Source organism: Stenella coeruleoalba (assembly GCF_951394435.1).
Source record: "Stenella coeruleoalba genome assembly, chromosome: 1".
Taxonomy (NCBI): domain Eukaryota; kingdom Metazoa; phylum Chordata; class Mammalia; order Artiodactyla; family Delphinidae; genus Stenella; species Stenella coeruleoalba.
Window position 1 is genome coordinate 136075998 of NC_137169.1, and position 25252 is coordinate 136101249.

Below are 25252 nucleotides of genomic sequence, written 5' to 3' on the forward strand. Positions count from 1 at the left end.
TGCTAATAAATTTTCCCTGGATTTACTTTAGCTTTGCAAGTGATCAGTTTGAGGGCCTCCCACAACTAAAATAGCTATGTGGTTCCTTAAAAATTTTAGCATTTTCCTTAGTTTCTGAAATAATGTAGTATTTGTAATAGTTCTTCCTGAATGAGAAATGATCTAATCTCAAAATCCTTTACTAATAACATAGTCTATGTGCTCAATCCTTTACTAGTAATCAGTCTCTATGAACTCAAAGAGAAAATGCTATTTTATATCATACTGCATAGTACTTATTAAGTATAATGAATAAATTATATAGTTATGATTTATACATATTTAGTTTATTTATAAATATATTCATATCCTCTTTTTAAGGTAATTACTATATTGTATTATTTTCCTGTAACAAGCTGAAGGTTGATAAGCAATCAGACCCTGCTGAACTGCCAGTTACTTCAATAACATTTAAACAACAAACTTTCTCTCAAAAACATAATTTAATAGTAACAATCAACATAAATTGAAATGACAACATATTAAGATCCAAATATTATTATTTTTTTTGTGTGTGTGTGTGTGGTACTTGGGCCTCTCTCACTGTTGTGGCCTCTCCCATTGCGGAGCACAGGCTCCGGACGCGTGGGCTAAGCGGCCATGGCTCACGGGCCCAGCCGCTCCGCGGCATGTGGAATCTTCCTGGACCGGGGCACGAACCCGTGTCCCCTGCATCGGCAGGCGGACTCTCAACAACTGAGCCACCAGGGAAGCCCCCAAATATTATTTTTTTAAAAAACTGAAGAGCTAATTCTTTAGACAAAATTTGCCCTCTAAATTTGGCTTTTGCGGTAATAATGGCTCCAATAAAAATAACAAAAGAAGTTATAAGTAAAATATGACATAGATTGAATAAAGAATCAATCAACCAGATTTAATTTTATTTTTAAATGAAAAAATTCATGCCAAAAATGTGTCAATGAAATAGGAATCAATAAATCATATAAATGGAATTTTGCTAGAAAGGAGTTTTTCAACAAATGTATATCAGTATCAAAAACCATAATTCACGAAGAGTCATGTACCACAATGTTCACCGCAGCACTATTTACAATAGCCAGGACATGGAAGTAACCTAAGTGTTCATCGACAGATGAATGGATAAAGAAGATGTGGCACATATACACAATGGAATGTTACTCAGCCATAAAAAGAAACGAAATTGAGTTATTTGTAGTGAGGTGGATGGACCTAGAGTCTGTCATACAGAGTGACTCACTGGTCTTTGGCACAGGTGACCAAACTGGCTGTTCCAGAAACAGAGACTGCGCAGATCAACATTTGAGAGACCGCAAAGATGCACAACATAAAAACCCGAACTAGCAACCAACCAACCAAACACAAAACACATACAATTGAAAGAACCAGGCATAGATGTGTAACATCTCTTGGACTTTGTTTTATTCAAAACAACACCACAAAACATAGACCTACTCACAAAAACTCTCCTCATTAAAGTTACCACCCCCTATCGTTTTGGGTGTAAACTACTAGTGCCCTTTGAAAATATTAGCATATGTGTTATTTTTTCAAATGAAAAGTATAATATACAGAGAGAGTCATGAGTTTCTACTTATTCTGCACAAATGATTTGTTAATATGTTTTACAACATGGTTTCTATATCAATACGTATAGATCTGTCTCACAAATTGCTTTTGCAATTAATTTTATTTCCTGTTAAGGCAGACCTTCATTAGTCTTCCTAACTGATTTTTAATTAAACATTTTATTTTGGAATAATTATAGATTCACATGCAGTTGTAAGAAATAAGACACAGATATCCCTACCATTGACACAGTTTTCCCCAAAGGTAACATCTTTCAGTAACCCTGTGGCTACTGTTTTATAGCCATACACACCTCACTTCCTTCCTGCCCCTACTCCCGCCTTAGGCCCTGGCAACCTGTAATCTCCTCTCCATTCTATAATTTCATCATTTCAAGAAATGTTATGGATAAATGGAATAATACAGTATGTAACGATGTAGAATTATTAGTTTTAATGCAGCATAATTCTATGGAGTTTATTAGGAGTTTTGTAGGTATCAGATTGTTGAAGGTCTGCATTTACCAGTTTGTTTACCCATTCATTTGTTGAAGTGATTCCAGATTTTGGCTATTACAAATAAATGTGCTATGAATATGTATGAAATATTTTTGTGTGAATATAAGTTTTCATTTACCTGTGATAAGTGTGCAATGGCCAGATCATATGACAGTTACATGTTCAGTTTTTTTTTAAGAAACTGTCCAGTTGTCTTCCACAGCGGCTATTCCCATGTACAATATGAAAATGATCCAATTTCTCTGCATCCTGACCTGCATTTTGTATCACTTTAAAAAAACATTAGCCATTCTGATAAGAAAGTTGTGTAGTTATATTTAATTGTGCTTTTAATTTGTATTTCTTTGAACGGCTGATGGTGAATTTCTTCCAAGTGTTTACTTGCCATGTGCACAGACTTGTGATTGTTAATTTCATGTATCAACTTGACTAAGCCATGGTACCAAGATATTTGATCAAAGACCAGTTTAGGTAACACTGAAGGTATTTTTACATGAGATTAAAATTTAAATCAGTAGACTTTGAAAGAAGCAAATTACCCTTCACAATGTGGATGGATCTCTTCCACTTCGCTGAAGTTTAAAAAAAAGTGAGGTCTCTTGAGGAAGACAGGATTCTGCCTCCAGAACAACTTTGGACCCCAGTTGTAATAATATCAACCTCTTCCCTGGATCTCCAGTCTGCCAGTCTGCCCTGCAGATTGTGTCTGCACTTGTCAGGCCCCAGAATCACACGAGACAATTCCTTACAATAGTTCTCATTCTCTCTCTCTGTCTCTCTCTCTCTCTCTCTCTCTTCCTCTCATATACACATACTACTGTTTCTATTTCTCTGGAGAACCCTGAGTAATACAGTTCTCCTCAGTGACATATCTGTACTCTGCCCATTTCCTAATCATTCAACTGTTGAGTTTTTAATATATCCTATAAACAATTTGCTGTAGAATTGTAGTTTGCAACATTTTCCCCAGGATGTAACTCATCTTATCATCTATCTATCAGGATATTGTGCTATTTTATTGATGAAATCCAACTTATCAAAACAACGACAACAACAAAACCCAAACTCTTAACCCAGAATTCCATATCTAGTAAAACTACCCTTCATATGAAGACAAAATAAAACCTTCTGTAGATAAATAAAACATGAGTAAGTTTCCAGCCATCAGAGCTGAACTGCAAATAACAGTAAATAGGTAATTTGAGATAAATTAGACCAAATAGAACGTTAGGTGTAGGAAGAAATGAAGGGCATGCAAAACTGTAAATATAATCCTGTGTTGTGTTGTCTTTAATGTACATAGATGTAATATACATGAAAACTATTGCACAAAGGATGAGGGCACTTAATTGTACATATCTGTAGCAAGACTTTTACATTTTATGTACTAGATCAAGGGGGACTGTAATAGGTTAAGGGCACATTTTAAAAAATTTACTTCTTATATTAAAGTATTGTTGATTTAGAATATCATATTCATTTCAGGTATAATATAGTGATCCAATATTTTTTTATAGATTTTACTCCATTTAAAGTTATTATAAAATATTGTCTATATTCAAAGGATTAATTCTTTAATCCCTAGAGAAATAACTAAAAAGTGTAAAGAGGTATAGGTAAAAAGTCAATAGAATAAATAAACTAGAATAGTTTTTCAAAAACCAGTAGATAACTCAAGAAAGAACCCAACAGTAGGACAAGAAGGATCAGTAGAGAGGATTGGGGAAGTAGCAAGTAGTAAGATAGAACTCAGTCAAACAATTTATATTAATTTTGTTTACAATTAATGATCTAAATATTCCAAGTGAGAGGAAGTTAGGTTGAATTCAAAACAAGACCAAAGCATATGCTCTCTACAGGGTCATAATTTGAATTTAAAACACTGATAGAATAAAAGAAAATGATGGAAAGAGATTTATCAAACAACAGTAAATGTAAGAAAATGGTAGGGTTATAAAAATAGTGGAAATATTAAGTATCAAGACAAAGACTATCACAGAAGATGATAAAAGTTTCAAATGTCAGGAAGATATAAATTCCTGGTGATTTACATGGTAACAGAATTTTTAAAATAAATAAATCAAAAGCTCACAGAAATTAAAGCAATAGGGTTAAATCCAAAAGCATAGTTGGAGATTTTGACAAACATCTCTCTGGAATTGATAACTAGACAAAAAGCAGTAATGATTTGGAAGGTATAAAAACAGTCAGTAAATTACCCTGACTGGTTTTACAAAATGCTATACCTAATAATTACAGAATATTTATTCTTCACTCAGACTTTTCATCAAAATAAGCCATATGCACCAGTCTCAATAGTTTCAAAGACAGAAATATTAAAAAGTATATTCTGACCATACTGGTCTTAAAATAATAATTAATTATAAAAGGCATTTAGAAATGTCCCATATATTTGGAAATTTTAAAAATCATCTGTAAAGAACTCATGGATTAAAAAAAAGTAATCACAGGGGTAATTATAAAATATTTTGAAATTAATTATGTTAAAATCTCAATGTATCTAAATTTGTGGAATAGAATTAAAGCAGTGATTAGAGAGAAACTTATAAATGCTCATATTTTAAAAGAGTAGAAATAAATCATCTGTCATAAAAAGAGTAGAAATAAATCATCTGTCATAAAAAGTAAAAGTTGAGTAATTTATATCTGATGCAATTAGTAAGAAGGATAATAATAGTGATAAGAGCACAAATAAAAGAGAAAGTGGAACAGTAATAGTAGAATTAACAAAGAACAGGTACATTAACAAGATGATGTGAAAGAAAGAGAAGGAGCAAGTGAGAGGATTAAAAATTACCTACATCAGAAATGAAAGAAAGAATATCAATACTGATCATCCCACAGACAATAAAAGGTAAAAAAGATTTTCATGTACAACCCTATGCCAAGAAATTGGACCATCTCCCTGAAAAATCACAACTTACCACACTTGTCACAGAATTGCCCTCTCCCAATTAAAGAAGTTAAATTTGTTAGAAACATTACTACAAGGAAAACTCGAGACCCATATGCTTTCACAGCTGAGTTCTCTCAAACACGTTTGGAAGAACTGATAGCAACCATATACTATATCTTTCATAAAATAGAGAAGAAGAAAAATTCCAAACTTAGGGAGGCAGAATAACACTGATATGAAAACAAGAATATTAAGGGTTGAATTGCATCCCACAAAAGGTATGCTGAAGTCCTAACTCCTAGTACCTTTGAATGTGACCTAATTTGGAAACAGGGTCTTTGCAGGTATAATCAAGTTAGTCTGAGGTTATACTGATTAGGATGGTCCTTAATCCACAGGACTTGTCTCCCTATAAGAAGAGGAGAAGACACAGACTCATGAAGAGAGAAGACCACGTGACCAGGGAGGCAGCAATGGAAGACCAATGGAGAGTCACGAGCACTTGAGTCAGAAACGTCAATCATTTCACTGTGAAATTTAATCTTTATTAAATACAAATGGTGATGAAATGGCAACAGTAGAGGAGGAGAGGGTGAAAACATATAGACACAGAGTATCAATAGTGAAAGTTCTCTGAAAATGGAGGAGTCCAAGAGATGCAGGTTAGTATAATTATGATGACAATAACTAGCATTTATTGAAAACTTTATATATGCTTAACACTGTATAAATAAGCAGCAAAATCATTAAAACGTTCAATGAGGCCACTTTATTTTGCACAAATTAACAAATAATTAGGTAATGAACTAATAAAACCAACAAATAGCTGTTGGTTTTTGGTCATGGTGAATTCATTCAAATTCATGTACTTTCATTCCTTGAAATGTCTGGAATCAAAACATTTCTAAAGCTGTATTTGACAAAAAAAATACATTAATTGAGATTTATTTGAGTTTGTTCAAATATTAAAAATTGATTTAAATTTTTTTGGGGGGAATCATAAATGAAATCTATTTTCATACTATCATAAGATCCTTTAAAAGTTTTTCCCAGTGGTATCATATATGTAAAGTATAAACAGCTACAACAGGGTAAAAAGCATCCTGTATTTTAGTTTTTACAAATTCTACAGCAAGAGGCAGGAGAGTGGAAGAATGTATAAGTTGAAGTTACTTATATTTTTGAGTCCTTGTTTCTTCTTGAAAGTGATGCCAAAATATTATAAATTTCTCAAAAGACCATTTTATAATAAGGAATTCTTGTATTTACCTATAAAAATCCAGTGTCAGATACGTAATCTCTTGTACTGAACATCAGAAAGACGAGATGTGCTGTCAGACAGTACCTGTGATGGTGAGGATGAATGGAAAAAAGTCTCTTGGGCTTTTTTTCGTCAGTTATTTCCAAGTTTTTCTTAGTTGTATCTGACAGTGTTATAAATCCATTCATCTTGTTAAAGCTTTTGTGGAAACTAACTTGTTAAAACTACTACTTGACTTTGATAAGTAAAAGGGTAGTAATGCTTTATAACAGCCTTTTATTTCAAAACATGATGCACTTTGTCAATTTTTGAATAATGACTTTGTGGTCTTGGATTTATGATTAATTCATCATATTCATTGACAGGTTATTGTATTTTGGAGGTGCAGAGATGTCCATGATATTCTGAGCTGCTGTAATTGATCAAAACTTCTTAAAGGGAAAGAAAAAATATTCTTTTGATAAAATGCAATGTTAAAAAATATAGTCACTCTATGGTGACTGGCCCCCCCCTTTTTTTTTTTTACTTCTCTGCTTTTATTCTGCAAAGAAAGGGATAGTAGCAGCTTTTACTCTAAATGATTTAGAATTAGCCACATAATTCTTATGCAGAAACATTATTTAAAGAATAATTCTTTCCCCTCCCTAAATATACCAAAATTTCTATTGCAAGGTATGTAAAATTTTACAGTATTTTAAATCTTATGTTTTACAAATTATACGAATCAAGTATTTTACTAGCATCAGATAAATATCAAGTACGTCCCAAACCTGCTGATAAACCATGTTGAGAAACAAGTATTTCTCTGGACTTCTCACTGGTAAACAGAGGCTGTAGGCAACATGGACTGAAGCGAAGAAAAAGCGTAGTATCCAAGCAGTTTTCTACCTGTAACCAGGCCTCCAACCAAGGTGGAAATCTCCTGTACTTGGTGCCTTAATAAAGCTGATAAGCAGCTGCCAGGAGACCTGTCAGGTAGACCAGGGACAGCAAAGTAATGGCAACTATAGGCAAGGTTTTATTCACAATCTCAATAGGAATCTTGTAAAAGTCACTCTGCTGGTTTCTAGCATATGGATGAATCACACCTCGGACAAAAGAATAACGAAAGAAAAACGTGGCCAGGCTACCACCACTGGCCCTCTCCAGAGAGTAAACAGTCGCAGGGGTAAATTTTCAATCTCCCTAGCTGATGAGAATGATCCCAAGTCAATGGGAATTAAATTCAACTGACCGGCAAGTTCAATAACCTGCTGTCAAGCTTGAATGTTGTTGCTGCACAGATAAACCTGCCGGCTGGCAGCCTTAGGTCCTAACTGAAGTGCCCAAGCTGAGACAACATTAAATCCTTTCACAATCAAGGAGTCCAGGAATAATGAAGCCAAATATTCCACATTGGATTCTGGGTATTGGTTTATCCTCATGTTATTGCTCACATCAATCAAGGATTTTACCCATAAGCAGATGTCTCAGGTCCCACAGGGAGATGTAATGTTCTCTATGTATGGCAACATATATTATATTTACTTTTATTAGAGCATCTTCGTGGTGAGTGACATCTACTACATGAGGAAAAAATTCAGAAGCAAACTTAGGATTTCTGCTTCCTATGACCACATGATAGCCACATCTAATAAGTCAAATGGTCAGGGATTTAGCAAAATCCCCACTTCCAATTACACCTACAGAGACTTTCTTTGCACCTTTGATACCACTTACGCCATTAGGCAAAAAAGTTTCGCTAAGGCTCTTGGGGTTTTCCATCATAGAGATCGATTCCATGATACGGACTCTTCCAAGATCACCACGGATATCCTGAGAATCTTGTTCAAACGCAGATTCTGATTCAGTAGGTCTGGAGAGAGGCCCGAGATTCTGCACTTTTGATAAGGTAGTGCCGATGCTACCACGGGCCCCTCTTTGAACAGCAAAGCTCTCCGCGCCCTCTGCGGGGGGCAGAGGCGGGCCTAGCAGCTCCCCTGGAGCAGTGCCGACTCCCCTGGGGCCTCCCCAGGGGCCTCCCAGGGCTCTTCGGCCTAAAGACCCCGCCCCCAGCCCGCGGCTGGCGGCTTCCCCACCTCCGACTGGCCCCTTTCTATAATGCCCCCTGTCAGTCTCTCCCTTCTTCCTGGGTCACATCAGACAACTTGATGACAGCACTTCAGAAGCGGTCCCACTGCTGCTGCTGCTGCCACTCAGAGGATGTGAAAAATGTACAGCCAGTAGTTTGGCTCAAGCAGTGGGAGGTAAAGGGTGCATTTTCAATGCAGTGATGAGGCAACAACAAACTTTATAGCAGATGAAATGACTATTTTATGGACATGCAATGGAAAAAAGTAATATTTAAGGGGGAAAGATAAAACAAGACAGAGAAAGCGACAGTATTAAAAGAATGGAATCAAGCACAAAGACAATCTGTGGCTGAAAAACTTGACAAGCAATTCAGGAAATATCTGGAAAGTCCCATCCCTGGAAGCATTGCTCTATAGCTGTGTTCTCCTCTCTTGCTGCTGTGGTCATCAGTTTTAGAAAACAGTTCTTTGTGAATATTTTTATGCTCCCTACCAACTAGTTCCCGCCCCACTGGGTGACATTCTAAACTGGCCTCTGTACAAGGAGGGCAAGGAGATACCAAAGAAAGAGGCAGACCACTCCAAATTGGTAGGTGGCAATTTAATAAGCAAGGGGAACTTACATACTTGTCTTGAGCAGCTTCAGGATGAGTAGATCTCCACACCCACCTGTCAGAATCTTAAATGCTCATACAGAGGCCTTACCAGGGTTTGGTCATTTACTATACTGTCCTAATTAGGGACCTAATTAAACTTAAAAGTATTTGCACAGCAAAGGAAACAATAAACAAAATGAAAAGACAACCTAAGAAGGGGAGAAAATATTTGCAAATGATGCTACCAACAAGGGATTAATTTCCAAAAATATTAACAGCTCATATAGCTCAATATCAAAAAAACAAACAACCCAATCAAAAAATGGACAGAAGACCTAAATAGACATTTCTCCAAGAATACATACAGATGGACAAAAGGCACATGAAAAGATGCTCAAAATCGATAATTATTACATAAATACAAATCAAAACTACAATGAGGTATCACCTTACACCAGTCAAATGGCCATCATCAAAAAGTCTACAAATAATAAATGCTGGAGAGGCTGTGGAGAAAAGGGAACCCTCCTACACTGTTGGTGGGAATGTAAATTGGTACAGCCACTATGGAGAACAGTATGGAGGTTCCTTAAAAAACTAGAAATAGAATTATCACATGAACCAGCAATCCCACTCCTGGTCTTATATCCTGAAAAGATGAAAACTCTAATTTGAAAAGATACATCACCCCAATGTTCATAGCAGCACTATTTACAATAGCCAAGATGTGAAAGACACCTAAATATCCATCGACAAAGGAATGGATAAAGAAGATGTGGTACATATATAGAATGTAATAGAATATTACTCAGCCATAAAAAAGAATGAAACAATACCATTTGCAGCAATATGGATGAACCTAGAGATTATCATACTAAGTGAAGTAAGTCATACAGAGAAAGATAAATATATGATAGCAATCATACGTGGAGTCTAAAAAAAATGATACAAATGAACTTACTGACAAAACAGAAACAGACTCACAGACATAGAAAACAAACTAATGGTTACCAAAGGGGAAAGGGGGGGAAATAAATTAGGAGTTTGGGATTAACATATACATACTTTATACATAAAATATATAAATGACAAGGACCTACTCTATAGCACAGGGAACTACATTCAATATCTTTTAATAACATATAATGGAAAAGAATCTGAAAAATAATATATACATATATATATATATATATATATATATATATATATATGAATCATCTTGCTGTACACCTGAAACTTACAGAACATACTAAATCAACTATACTTCAATTTGTAGAAAAAGTTCATATAGAGGCCCTAACGGGGTTTGGTCATGTATTACATGGTCTAGATGATCCCAATGCCTTACTCTCTCAAGGCTGTGTCCTTGAAACAGTCCCTAGTGTGGGAATGGTGGGAAGAAGGTACATTCCAAGATAGTGGATAGGGTGAGGAGCCTCCTATTGCCTGGGTCCAACTAGTGGGTCAACTGCCAGTCACAGCATTTCGGTGACCTCCTCCAACAGTTGTTCACTCTTAGACCTGAAATTTATGTTACAGTATGATCTAGTAGCTTAAGGTAACCTCCAAAACCACCTTATGTCTCATTTCTATGACTGAGGTAACACCAATCACTTTGCCTTGTGTGTGCTTCACCCATTTTCATCCAATCAACTCCCACTCAGCCTCTAGGATTCAGCCCGCCTGTCCCTCCAGAGGTCTTCTGAGGCCAGATTTCAGTGTTCCTCTTTCTGACTCCAGAACATAATATTATTTTACTAATTACACAAATTTTACTGTATACATTTGTATACATACAAATAATTTTACTATATGCATTTTTTAAAGTTGCTCTTGCTTATTGAACTCCACTTCCCTACAAAACCTCCTTGTTGAATTTACAGTACTTAGCACATTTCCCAGAACAAGGTAGCATTCCATAAGTATTTGTGAATTCACCATTTAAACTAAATAGCCTATTACGAGCAATTTTATGAATGAATACACTTACTAAAATTCAAACTCAAATGACTGAATGTAGTTACATTACATTTTTTCTCTTTTCATTTTATAACAGGCAAGCAAATACACCTAATCACCGTGGAGATCTCTAGTTAGATTGTGACTTCATTTCAGAGAACTGCAGTCATCACTTGAATGTGTTCAGTACACCTCTAAAAGACATACACTTGCTATTAAGTTAGAAGCATTTGATCTCAGAAAATGCAAAGACTACTGTGAAAGTCATTTGTAAGAACGGTTCAAACTGCCCAAAACCTATTTCAAGTATATTTGCTTTCATAAGACCTGTCAAACTCTACATGGATTATATTTTACTTATTACAAGTATTTTTCATAGTAGAAATATGATTGTAAAGGAGATTTCATTGTAATTATTTTAATTTTATCTTATACACATAATGTTCTGAAGTGTCTATGTACTTATATGTTATAGTAATAAAGCACACAATGTGATGTGTACTACATATACATCTCAGGAAAAGCTATGCTTCTGAAGTAGGCCAATTATTCTATTCCCTGTGACTGAATATGACTCTGAAAACATTCTATGATTAGTTATCCATTTCTTATTATGTGAAAATAGAAGACTAAACTTGGATCTAAGATGGAAAATACAACCCATAGGCTGAAATTTTATTATAACAAATATAAGATGCCTTAGTTTAATCGGTAATATGCCAACAAGTGTTTTCAGATAAATAGCTAGGTACAAGTACTGGGGTATAAAAGTGAGTTAGATACAAAGGTGAAAATGAGAAGAAGTTCACGATTTGTGGAAAAGGTAAAGCTGAAAATGACTACAATACTATATGATTTATGCTACCATTAAATTAAATGAGGGGTGATACTTGCTGTAGAATGGATGAGCTAGAAAATTCTATTTTGCCTGAAATTCACTATGGGCAAGACCTGATAAAGTCATATTCATCTCCAGATAAGTCATATTTATTCAAGTTGTACCTTCTCTCCAAAATCAAATCCTTTTTGGCTGTATTAAGTGTTCCTATTTTTTCTAGGTTGAATTAAGTCTTCTTAATTTTTCCTAAGCTTTTCAAGTATCAGTTAGACCAAGGTATAGTAATTTTGTAATAGATTTTAGTTACAAGCCTGTCTCTTTCACCAGATAAAAGATTGGCTGGGTAATATCAGAGTATTATATACTGTGCATGCTCTATTTCCGTTACTCAGCACAGTATTAGGGTTTTTTCACAATGTTCTCAGAATAATTTCAAATCTTTAGGATTGAGAAATTAATAAAGATTCCTAGTCTCCTAAAATTTTCTTACAATTATTGTCACAAATTATAAATTACCACAAAATCCGCAACACAGCATTGACTCTTGATTGTCTGAAGAACAAATTATACTCAGCGTTGAAACATAAGTTTTAAAAAAAATCCTACAACTAGCCAGAAATCATCTATGACGAACACTTCATAAAGATTTCCATTGAGTTTTTCACAGAAAAACTACCAAATCTCCTAGGATGTGATTAGACAAAAGTAGAAATACCACTTCCAAAACTAAACTAGTTTATACAATTAAGTTCTAAGAAAAAGTAGAAGAAATTGTTATCCTGAAAAATATTTTTCTTCTTATTATGTTTCATCACATATAAATTTTTTCTTTTTTGGAAATTATTTTTTAAGGAATAAATGTAGGTGTCTTTTTTCTAAAATATCACATATAATTTATTTCAATTTTTTTCTTTTTATATCTATCCAAATTTTATCCTAAATTACTAAGACATTGTGAGAGTCAGATTTGTTTATCTAAATATTAATATGTTTTTGTTGTTAATGAATTCTCATTTCCATTCTTATAATTTTAATAATCTTCTCAAGATCATAATGCAAAACTATTCATTTTAACTTACTCACCCTATGTATTTATTGACATTTTACTTTCATACTGAATCCTTTATTTCTATTTATCCTATATTTGCATATATAATGCTTAAGTTATATATCAAAACTTTTATTTATACCTGTACCTTTGAAGCATAATGCATGTGGATGAACAAGTCAGATTAAAGAAAGCACTGTAAATGTACTGTCTTGATCATGTAAGAGTTAACAATTTCATATTGTTATATGTTATTTATGATATGTACTTATTTACAGGGCATCAAAAATAAGCTTGACTATTCTCTAAAAACACAGTGGAAGGTAATAAAGCATTTTCCACTAGATTTTGATTTTATCAGAATGTAAGCTATTTTAGAAAAAGGTCCTGATTAAAGCTCTTATATTAGATTGTTCAAGTATTCTTGCAAAAACTGTAATGCTGGTTTGTCAAGGAGATTCTTATCTTTCAAGAGCCAAGAATGTTGATAATTGAATTCTTACTTAGGACCAAAAGCAAAAACTGGAAAACAAACTATGCGAGAAAAATTCTCTAACTATACATGGTATAAACACCCTGAGGGATGGAAATTATCCTCTCTATATTCTAGTTGAATTATAAATAAAATTGTGTATCACAATATTTACAATATCTTCAGCCAGATTCACTGTTTTGTTTACACTACCTGAGCATTCTGTGTACGCTCTGTATATTTATGACAGAACCCAATTTATGTGTTTAGTTCCTCAGCTGTGTTTTTGCATCATAATTACAAATAAGGTTTAATATTTAGCAAATTTGCTTAATAAATGTAAAAACAAACAAAAAAAACCCCTAAAGCTATACAACTGTATAGAAATTAAATTTCTGAATGTTAGCATTTGGTTTGAAAATTTCTTAAAGGAAGCATTAAAGAAATTTATAATTTACCAAATAATTTGATACATATGTTCTTATTTAGCAAAAGTTTCATATTGGTAACAGAAACATGTAGAAATGATCAATAATCATTTATGCTACAGCTCCATTTTGTCAGTTCATATTATTTCATACACTGCTGTGTTGCTAATGAGTGTGAAGGCAAGAGTTAAATGATTTAATTAAACCAAATTTTAAACTCCTACTTCTGTTTAATGCAACATCCGCCTATTTCAACCTAGAAAAAAATTTGTTCTATGATAGAGTTATCCTTTATGTGTGGACATAACATCACCATTGTAATTCTTGGTCAATACGTCTTGACACTGCTCTAAGACTTAGACTTCATTCCCTACACCGTTCAAATACTCCTCAGGTTTCTATTTAGAGTTCAATAAAGTGACTGAGGTAACAGAAATCACTTGCTCAGGTTGAAGTTTTCAAATTTTCCACTTGGAAAATCTTTGCGCACATCTTAATGTACTGTTGGAGGAAATTAATGTTCTCAATGCCTTTTAATTTATATATAAATTATCTAGTTTGGAAACTATCCTTTATGTAATGGTCTATCTCCACACCCCCTGTCAATATTCTCCAGTTTCAGTGCACTTGGTTTACTCATCATGTCACCTCTTGTCAACTCCTTGTTACATTTTCGTTCTCGTATACTCTTATCCAAAGCCCAATTTGCCAATAAGATCTTTTTTTTTAAAAGGGAGAAAAAACTATTTTTATATCCTTATATATTCAAAATGGGTTTCAAATATAACATTGTTATGAAAGAATGCATACAATTTGCATTTTCATTTTATTTGTCTGCAAGGTCAGCTTCTATTGACGACTCCTGCCTTTCCCTAGAGCTCTGGCCCTCTTCCCTCAACCCATGGCACCAGATGCCTCTGGTGTTCGTGTTAACTCTGAGATAGTCTTTCTTGGTATCCCCTATTCTTCAATCCAAGCCAAGAACTGTTTCTATTCTAATTGTTACGATTTCAAGTCATTATTATGCCACTCTTGAATTACTACAATTCTTTCATGACTATTCTCCTTGTCTCTGGCATTTTCCCTCTCTGAAATCATATCCTCTTAGCAACTTTTCTTGTAACTGTGTGTATACCTTAGCTTAGCACTTATGACACAGTATTATAATTGCCAACTCACTTGTCTTTTATGCATCTAGACAGTAAATTCATCAAAAGCGGGAATATCTTCTTCAGCGCTATATTACTAGTTCATTGTAAAATGTGTGAAACATATTATATTATAAGCAAAAGATATGTTTTTCAATAAATAGCTTCCTTGATCTGCTGTTTAAGTTGCCACCTTGTGTTTGTCAATGCTTTCACCATCACATTTCTCAGAATACCATAATTACCAATTGCTTCCACTGATTAATCAACCACAAACTTTTATCATGCACCACAGATTTTTGTACCTATCATCATAATGAACTTATTCTCCCAGAAACTGTTAATGTTGTAATGTTACTATTAACTAACCATTCTCTCTATAGTTCATTGTTAATATGCAGAGAGCAGAATAAATGTACATCTTCCCCAAACCAATTTCAACACGCGTTGAGGTAGTACACATATTGGGTTATATTTCCTTCTAGGCTCTTAAACATATAGAGATTAAGTCACTAATTAATGAATGAATTAATTCAATATATAGTTATTGAAATCCTGCTATGGGATAAGAACTTACGTAAGAGCTGAGGCTAGAGAAGTGGGTAAATGTAATCCCCATTAAAACTGGATTACAGTTAGAATATATGGATATAGGTCAAATAATTAAAGAAAAATACATCTGATAAAGAGGGAAGAGCAGGATGCATTGGGGGCATAAAAAAAAAGAGACAAACTAGTTTAGAAGATGGGAGGAAAGTAGAAAATCATGAAGCTGAGGAAATTAGTGAAGAGTGAAGACAACTATTTAAAGGAGTAAGATCTGAAGCTTAGAAACCTGAATGAAAGACTGGATAAGATGCAACTACTGGTGGATGGAATAAGAGAAAAGCGTAATTGTGAGGGGGAGCATTAAAGCAAAGTCTTTCATTTGGGATGGGTTGCGTTTTGAGATGCTGGTGAAATACCCAATTGGTTAGTTCTAAGAAAGAGTCAACTATAAGGACATGAGGCTCAAAAATTAGATGTGGACTACAGAAATAGATGTGTGAGACTTCAATATAAGAAGACAATAGGCTACACGGGAGTAAATGCCATTGTCTGTGGAAGGTTTAAAGAGTGGAAGTTCTAAGGCCTTGATTGTAGCATTGATGTTCCCTCAACATTAACCAAAAAGCAAAGGAGAAGAAGCCTATAAAAGAATGTGATACGCAGCCAGAGACAGATGGAAAGCCAGGTGAATAAAACTTTCCAGGACCAAAGGAAAGACATGTTTAGAGAAGGAGGTCAACGGGTCTAATACTTTCGGGGTCAAATGTGTATGAAATAAAAATTGTCCATTAGATCCCTCGGCATAGATTTAATGAAACCTGTTTTGTTTAAATAAAGAGAATAAAAGCCAGAAAGTTATAAGTTGATTACAGATGGTTGAGGAAGGGGGGAAAAAAGTAAATGTGAACATTTTTTGAAGACATGTGGCTGTTAAAAGGAGAATGGGAGAGACTGGAGCCTGTGGGGATGCTGAGGAAAGTGCCAATAAAGGGAAACATGTGGAAAACATAATTGGGAAAGGAGGTAACTGAAATGCTTAGGTCACTCAAAGGACAGACTGGAATGAGTGTTACACTAGAATCGGGAGAAGAGAATCTTATTCCACTACAACCGATAAGAACTAGGAAAGAATAATTACTGTAGGTTTGCATATTTAATGGCAGAAAATGGAAAACAAACCAACAAAAGAAACTTTTCATATTTTTAGAATTTTCTATGGAAATATGGCGGCTTAATTATTGGCCGCCATATATTTTTGGCCGCCATATTTTTGGAATATATTGGCTTAATATATTGGCCACCATATTTTTGGAAAAGAATGCAATTAAGGTGGAAGGATTTGAGAATTTGAGAGGAGAAAGCAGGAGATAGTTGATAAGTTTAATAAGACTGTTGTAATGTGTGGAGATTATAGGTAATACTGCAGCGTAAATTCATAGAAGTTGCGAAAATTTCTTCATTAGCACTGAATAGGTCAATGATGAACGTAGTTTTAGTCATGGTTTTGTTTTGCTAGTTCTTTACAATAGTAAGCAGTGGGTAAATTGAGATTACTGTTTAGGTGAACTAATGATTGCTGTGTTGTACTGTAAATTCTAAACTGGTTATTTTCTTTTATTCCTCTAAATTCTAAAGTAATTCTTTTTCATCAGGGCTAATTACTCATGACCTTGCATTTTTAATTTTTTGGTTGAAAACTATTTTACACAGGGTAAACATGTACATATATTGATTTCCACTGTGATGAGTTTCAACATATTCATTCAACTGTGTAAACCATACTGCTATCAAAATATAGAAAATTCTTATTGGCCTCGAAAGGCCCTTCATGGAACTTCTCTTTTCATCTCCTCCACAGGAGACTTCTACTGTGTGCATTTCTATCAAAATAGATTGGTTTGGTGGTGCTCCAATGTTTCATAAAAATGGAATCTTACAGAATGTACTCATTTGTATTTGCTTCTTTCACTCCTTATGATGACTAGGATATTCATCCACATCACTTCATTGATCAGTAGTTTGTTTATATTCCTAAGTGGTACTACACTGTAGGATTATACCACAATTTGTTTATCCATTCTTTGTTAGTTGACATTAGGGTAATTTCCAATTACTGGCTATTACATGTAAAAATGCTGCAAATATACTTGTGCCTGCCTTTGGGTTTCTCTTTTCATTTTTCTTGTGTAAATACTTAGGAGTGGAACTGCTAGGTCATAAAATTATTATAGTTTAATTAAAGAAGGTGCTGCCAAAGTTTTTTTTTTCCAAAGTGATTGTACTATTTTAAGCCTCTGTTAGCAATGTATGGAGAGTTCCTGTTGTCCCACATTCTTATCAAATACATTTGTTGTCACTGTTTTTACCATTTTATTGGGGTTTTTGTCTTTCTTCTATTTTTGATTTACCGGATGTCTGAATATCTTCATTTATTTTGCAAAGAAGTTCTTGTGTGTATATACATGTATATGTATAATATATACTAATATACATGTAATAATTTATTTTGGAAAGAAATACTTGTGTATATATATACACACATATAATAATAGTAGTAGTAGTAATAATAACGATTATTATTATTATACTTCTAAGGCTTCCATAACAAAATACCACAGACAGTGTGGCTTAAACAACAGAAATTTGTCTCTCAAAATTCTGGAGGCTAGAAGTCCAAGTTCAAGGGGTCAGCAGTTTTGGCTTCTCCTTAGACCACTCTCCTTGCCCCCACCTTATTGCTATGTTCTCATGTCGACTTTTCTCTAAGTACACACATCCCTCTCTCTCTCTCTTCTTATAAACATCCCAGTCATATTGAATTAGAGCCTCACCCTTATATCCTTCTTTAACCTTTATTAACTCTTTAAAACCCCATCTCCAAATATAGTCAAATTGGGGGGTTACAGCTTCAACATATAAATTTTGGAAAGACAATCCAATATATGCATAATGGCCTGATTGTGTGTGTGTGTACACACACACACACATAAATAAATATATGTGCATGTGTGTATATATATTTTTTATATATATATATATATATATATATGATATTTCCCCATCTTGGTCTGTCAGTTCATTTTGTTAAAAGTATCTTTCGACAGACAGAAGATTTTAATTTTGAAGGAATCCAATCTGTGCTTTTTAAAAAATTGTATATTTTCTGGGTCCAATTAAATAAATATTTGTCCACTTGGGACTTCCCTGGTGGTGCAGTGGTTAAGAATCCACCTGCCAATGCAGGGGAAATGGGTTCGATCCCTGGTCTGGGAAGATCCCACATGCCACAGAGCAACTAAGCCCGTGCACCACAACTACTGAGCCTGTGCTCTAGAGCCTGTGAGCCACAAGTACTGAGCCTGTGTGCTGCAACTACTGAAGCCTGCGTGCCTAGAGCCCATGCTCCACAACAAGAGAAGCCACTGCAATGAGAAGCCTGCACAGCGCAATGAAGAGTAGACCCCGCTCGCCGCAACTAGAGAGAAAAGCCCGCGTGCAGGAAGACCCAACACAGCCCCCAAAAAACATACAATTGCTCAAAAAAAGAAAAATACTTTGTCCACTCAAAATCTGAGAAAATATTCTCCCATGTTTTCTTCTAGGAACTTTATATTTGTGTTTATATTTATCTCACTGATTCGTCTCAAGTTAATTTTTGATGTATGGAGTGAGATAAGTGACAAATTTCAACTTTTTAATATGTTTATAAGTTGTTCCAGCCATTTGTTTCAAAGACTTTCCATTTTCCTTTAGTTTACTTTGAGGAGATTTTTAAAAATATTATTGACAATTTACGTGTCTGTTCATATAAATATCTTCTGTACTTTTCTATCCTCATGTTCATACCACACTCTTTTGGTTAATGTGAAAATAGAGTAACTCACAATCAATTAGTGTATGTCTTTTAAATTGACTTTTTAATGATCATTTGGCTATCCAATACTTTTTAAATGTAAGACATATTTTATTATTTATTTTAAAATGAATTTTATTTTAGTATAATTTAAACACATACCATTTAGAAAACACCAAGGAAAATTTATGTACAAAAGTTGATGCTATTGCATTTGGATAAAGTTGACGAGTTCCTGCTACTCACTTAGCCCAGGAAATACCACCAAGGAAACCTAATATATTGGAATAGATGTTGTGGAGTTTGGCCCCCAGTTTGATACCTCTCAGAGTTAACCTGAAGTTGTCAATGATTAGAACTAGATGGGAAACTTCATTGGTTCCCCTGAAACTGTTTAGACTCCTTACACATATTCTATCTATTTTTTAAGCAGACTGTCATTTCCTAGGTCCAAATATTCTGGAATAGTCTGCAGTGCTAATCTTGCAAACAAAATATCAATCCCTAAGCTATCAAAACACAGTTTGATAACTGGCACAAATGCCTCAACAGCTCCTAAATCTTTCACTTCTTCCTGTAATTTCAATTTATAGAATGAGGTGAAAAAGTCACTTCAATCAATCTCTCTTGGTGCAACACACAACACATCAATATTGGTAACTTTTGTATATATTCCTAATCTGTAAGATCCAAGTGTAAAAATATTTTCCTCCAACATTTTCAATCACAGATTGTGGAAGATTCTTGCTTTCATGGATTTCTTGTATTCACTCTTTTACCAGGTTACATTTTCCAAAGTTAAAGTCTTGCATTATTGTTCCTGTTACTCTTCAAAAACCCCAAAGGGCTTTGGAATCTCAATTAGTTTCTGTGTAAGTCTGAAGTCAGTCTCCTTTTGGGTCCACTAAACTGATAGCACAGAACGCTGTAGTGCTTCTGTAGTGGCTGTGTTTGTTCTGATTCCTGTGTTGTTACTGGAAATGATATCATCTCCAGCGCAGGCACCACGCAGTCACTTCCCCAGTACAACAGTTGTCACCGAGGACCTGGACACGATGCACTGAGCTAAAAAGGAGGGAGGGGGTTCTGCCTCTGCCCTGAGTCCAACTGCCTAAATATAAGATATATTTTAAATGCATCTTGTCAATTTCTGCAAAATGACTACCAGACTTTGGAGGTGAATATTTTGGGAAAAAGGACATCTTACAAATTTGAGTCTTCCTATTTATGAAGATTGATCCATCTTTTCATTTGTCTTTTTTTTTTTTCCTTTCAATGGTTTTGGGAGGTTTTAAACATAGAGTTCCTACAACTTTTGATACATTTAAACCCAAGTATTCTATTTCCTGATCTTGTTTTAATGGGAAATGCTTTTTTATTATTATTCTAGAACAAGAAATTTTGTAGTTATATAAAAATGAAATAGATTGTATATTTACCTCATATGCAAAAATTTTAATACAATAATTTCTTAGTTTTTGTAGGGTTTTTTTTGTTTATAACTTAGAATTTTCTATAATCTTATCACTGCAAATAGAAATAGTTTTACTTTTACTTTCTAATTCTTGTAAAATTCTTTATTTTTTCATTACATAAGGTCTTCAGTCTTAAGAGGTAGGAACAGACATTCTACCTTGTTCTCAGTTTTAAGTTGAAAATATAGAGTCCCTGAAAATGAAAAGTTATCTTATGTGAGGCTTTTTTTTCTTAGTTGCTGATTATCTGATTGAGGGGTTCACGTCTATTTTAATTTTTACTTTTTAGCTTAAATGTGTGTTTAATTCTGTTAAAGATTTTTTATTCAAATATTTGAATAATATTCAAACATTTATTCAAATGTTTGAATATTACTCAAATATTCAAACATCTATTCCAATATATTAGGTTTCCTTGGTGGTATTTCCTGGGCTAAGTGAGTAGCAGGAACTCGTCAACTTTATCCAAATGCAATAGCATCAACTTTTGTACATAAATTTTCCTTGGTGTTTTCTAATAATCTAATTTACTTTTCTGTTTCTATATATTTTCATTTCCTAAACATTTCATATAAAAAAGTAATACAGAGCCTGCTGAGCTCCCAGGCTGATCTGCTGCCCTCCAAAGCCCCCTCCAGGTAGCGTGGGTCCTTGGGGGCAGAACAGGAGAGGCAGGCAGGAGGGGCCCTCCAGGAGGAGTGGGTGAGGAGTGGAGGGCGATTGCCCCGCCCACTCCAGCACAGGCAGCCTGCTGAGCTCCCAGGCTGGTGCCTTGCCCTCCAAGGGCCCTCCCTCCCACCCCAGCCACATTGGTCCTGGGGTCATAGGAGTGAGGCTGGGGAGATCAGGAGAAGCAGGCAGGAGGGGCCTGCCTGGACATCAGGAGGAGCAGGAGAGAAGAAGAGGGCCTTTGCTCCACCAACCCAAGCACAGGAGACCTGCTGGGCAGAGGTCTTCTGTCCTCTTCTGTCTTCTGAGACAAGGGATGGGGGGCACGCCTGGGACACTTCTGTCCCTTAAGCCTAAGCCCCACCTCCCACAGCCCCCAGGGCTTTTCCAGACGTGTGGGTCCTGAGCATAGGCCCCAACCACGACCCAAATCTCACACTTGTTTAGGCCCCACCCTCCACAGCCAAGGACTTCCCCCCCTTTTTATTCTTCTTTTCCCTCTTCCTCTTTTTTACTATTGTGGTACTGATATACCTTCTAGCTGTTGACTCATCTACATTTTTATATTTATGTTCTTTCTAACATATCTGTTAGTTTCCTAGTCTAATTTTGTTTTTTACTTTGTTATTGTTCTTTTTTTTTGCCACCCCACGCAGCTTGTGGCATTGTGGTTCATGAGACCGGGTTCAGGCAGAAGCTCCTGCAGTGGGAGCTCAAAGTCTGAACCACTGGACTAACAGAGAACCTCAAAACCCAGGGAATATTCATCAGAATGAGGTCTCACAGAGGTCCTCATCTCAGCACCAAGACCCAGCTCTACCTAATAGCCTACAAACTCCAGTGTTGGGAGCCTCAGGCCAAACAACTAGTAAAACAGGAACACAATGCCACTCCTAAAAAAGAAAAACAATGAGATGGCAAAAAAAAAAGTCACAGATGAAGCAGCAAGGTAAGCACCTAAAAGACCAAATAAATGAAGAGGAAATAGGCAATCTGCCTGAAAAAGAATTCATAGTAATGATAGTAAACATGATCCTGAATCTCAGAAATAGAATGGAAGCATGGACTGACAAATAACAAGAAATGTTTAACAAAGATCTAGAAGTACTAAAGAACATACAAATCAGATGAAAAACACAATAACTGAAATGAAAAATACACTAGAAAGAATCAATAACAAAATAAATGAGGCAGAAGAACGAATAAGTGAGTTGGAAGATGAAATGGTGGAAATAACTGCCAAGGAGCACAATAAACATAAAAGAATGAAAAGAATTGAAGACAATCTCAGAGACCTCTGGGACAACACTAAACACAACAACATTCAAATTATAGGGTTCCCAGAAGAAGAACAGAAAAAGGGATGGTCTGAGAAAACATTTGAAGAGATTATAGTTGAAAACTTCCCCATGATGGGAAACAAAATAGTGACCCAGGTCCAGGAAGCACAGAGAGTCCCATACAGGATAAACCCAAGGAGAAACACACCGAGACACATAGTAATCAAATTGGCAAAAATTAAAGACAAAGAAAAATTATTGAAAGCAGCAAGGGAAAAACGACAAATAACATACAAGGGAACTCCCATAAGGTTAACAGCTGATTTCTCAGCAGAAACTCTACAAGCCAGAAAGGAGTGGCATGATATACTTAAAGTAATGAAAGGGAAAAACCTACAACCAAGATCACTCTACCCGGCAAGGATCTCATTCAGATTCGATGGAGAAATCCAAAGCTTTACAGACAAGCAAAAGCTAAGAGAATTCAGCACCACCAAAACCAGCTCTACAACAGATGCTAAAGGAACTTCTCTAAGTGGGAAACACAGGAGAAGAAAAGCATCTACAAAAACAAACCCGAAACAATTAAGAAAATGGTCATAGGAACATACATATCGATAATTACCTTGAACGTGAATGGATTAAATGCTCCAAACAAAAGACACAGGCTTGCTGAATGGATACAAAAACAAGACCCACATATATGCTCTCTACAAGGGACCCACTTCAGACCTAGGGACACATACAGACTGAAACTGAAGATATTCCACACAAAACGAAATCAAAAGAAAGCTGGAGTAGCAATACTCATATAAGATAAAATAGACTTTAAAATAAAGATTGTTACAAGAGATAAGGAGGGACACTACATAATGATCAAAGAATCAATCCAAGGAGATATAACAATTATAAATGTTTATGCACCCAACATAGGAGCACCTCAATACATAAGGCAACTGCTAACAACTGTGAAAGGAGAAATCAACAGGTACACAATAATAGTAGAGGACTTTAACACCCCACTTACATTAATGGACAGATGATCCAAATAGAAAATAAATAAGGAAATACAAGCTTAAAATGACACAATAAACTAGATTGATCTAATTGATAGTTATAGATCATTCCACCCCAAAGTGGCAGAATACACTTTCTTCTCAAGTGCACATGGGACATTCTCCAGGATAGATCATATCTTGGGTCACAAATAAAGCAACAGATGATTTAAGAAAATGGAAATCATATCAAGCATCTTTTCTGACCACAACGCTATGAGATTGGAAATCAATTATAGCAAAAAACTGTAAAAAACAAAAATATATGGAGGCTAAACAGTATGCTATTAAATAACCAAGAAATCACTGAAGAAATCAAAGAAGAAATTAAAAAATACATAGAAACAAATGTCAAAGAAAACAAGATGACCCAAAACCTATGGGATGCAGTAAAAGCAGTTCTAAGAGGGAAGTTCATAGCAATTCAATCTCACCTCAAGAAACAAGAAGTCTCAAATAAACAACCTAACCCTACACCTAAAACAGCTAGAGAAAGAACAAAGAAAACCCAAAGTCAGTAGAAGGAAAGAAATCTTAAAATCAGAGCAGAAATAAATGGAATAGAAACAAAGAAAACAATAGCAAAGATCAATAAAACTAAAAGCTGGTTCTTTGAGAAGATAAACAAAATTGATAAACCCTTAGCCAGACTTATCAAGAAAAAAAGGTAGAGAATGCAAATCAATAAAATTAGAAATGAAAAAGGAGAAATCACAACTGGCATTGCAGAAATACAAAGGATTATAAGAGACTACTACAAACAACTCTATGCCAATAAAATGGCCAACCATGAAGAAACAGACAAGTTCTCAGAAGGTACAATTTTCCAAAACAGAAGCAGGAAGAATTAGAAAATATAAACAAACCAATCACAAGTAATGAAATTGAAACTGTGAAGAAAAATCTTCCAACAAACAAAAGCCCAGGATCAGATGGCTTCACAGGTGAATTCTATCAAACGTTTAGAGAAGAGCTAACACCCATCCTTCTCAAACTCTTCCAAAAAATTGCAGAGGGTGGAACACGCCCAAATTCATTCTACGAAGCCACCATCACCCTGACAGCAAAACCAGAAATAGATATCATAATAAAAAGAAAGTTATAGGCCAATATCACTGATGAACATAGATGCAAAAATCCTGAACAAAATATGAGCAAAAAGAATCCAACAGCACATTAAAAGGATCATATACCATGATCAGTGGGATTCATCCCAGGGATGAAAGGATTCTTCAATATATGCAAATCAACCAATGTGACACACCACATTAACAAATTAAGGAATAAAAACCATATGATCATCTTAATAAATGCAGAAAAAGCTTTTGACAAAATTCAACACAAATTTATGATAAAATACTCTCCAGAAAATAGGCATAGATGAAAATTACCTCAACATAAAAAAGGCCATATAAGACAAACTCACTGCAAGCATCATACTCAAGGGTGAAAAAATAAATACATTTCCAATGAGATCAGGAACAAGACAAGGATGTTAACTCTCACCACTATTTTTTAAAATTTTTT

General features: G+C 34.9%; 1 protein-coding gene and 2 pseudogenes across 4 annotated transcripts in view; all 3 read right to left on the reverse strand.

Moving 5' to 3' along the window:
- The window catches only part of LOC307189185 (uncharacterized protein), a 347413-nt gene that overhangs the window by 73623 nt on the left and 248538 nt on the right, over positions 1–25252 (reverse strand). The window lies entirely within an intron of this gene.
- Positions 6580–8065, reverse strand: LOC307196127 (metalloreductase STEAP2-like; annotated as a pseudogene). The gene has a single exon. The product of its transcript is annotated as a metalloreductase STEAP2-like (transcript).
- Positions 19387–25252, reverse strand: part of LOC307175500 (poly(A) polymerase type 3-like) — a 127216-nt pseudogene continuing 121350 nt past the window's right edge. The window contains exon 3 of the transcript in view: positions 19387–20150. The product of the transcript in view is annotated as a poly(A) polymerase type 3-like (transcript). The remainder of the gene's footprint in view (positions 20151–25252) is intronic.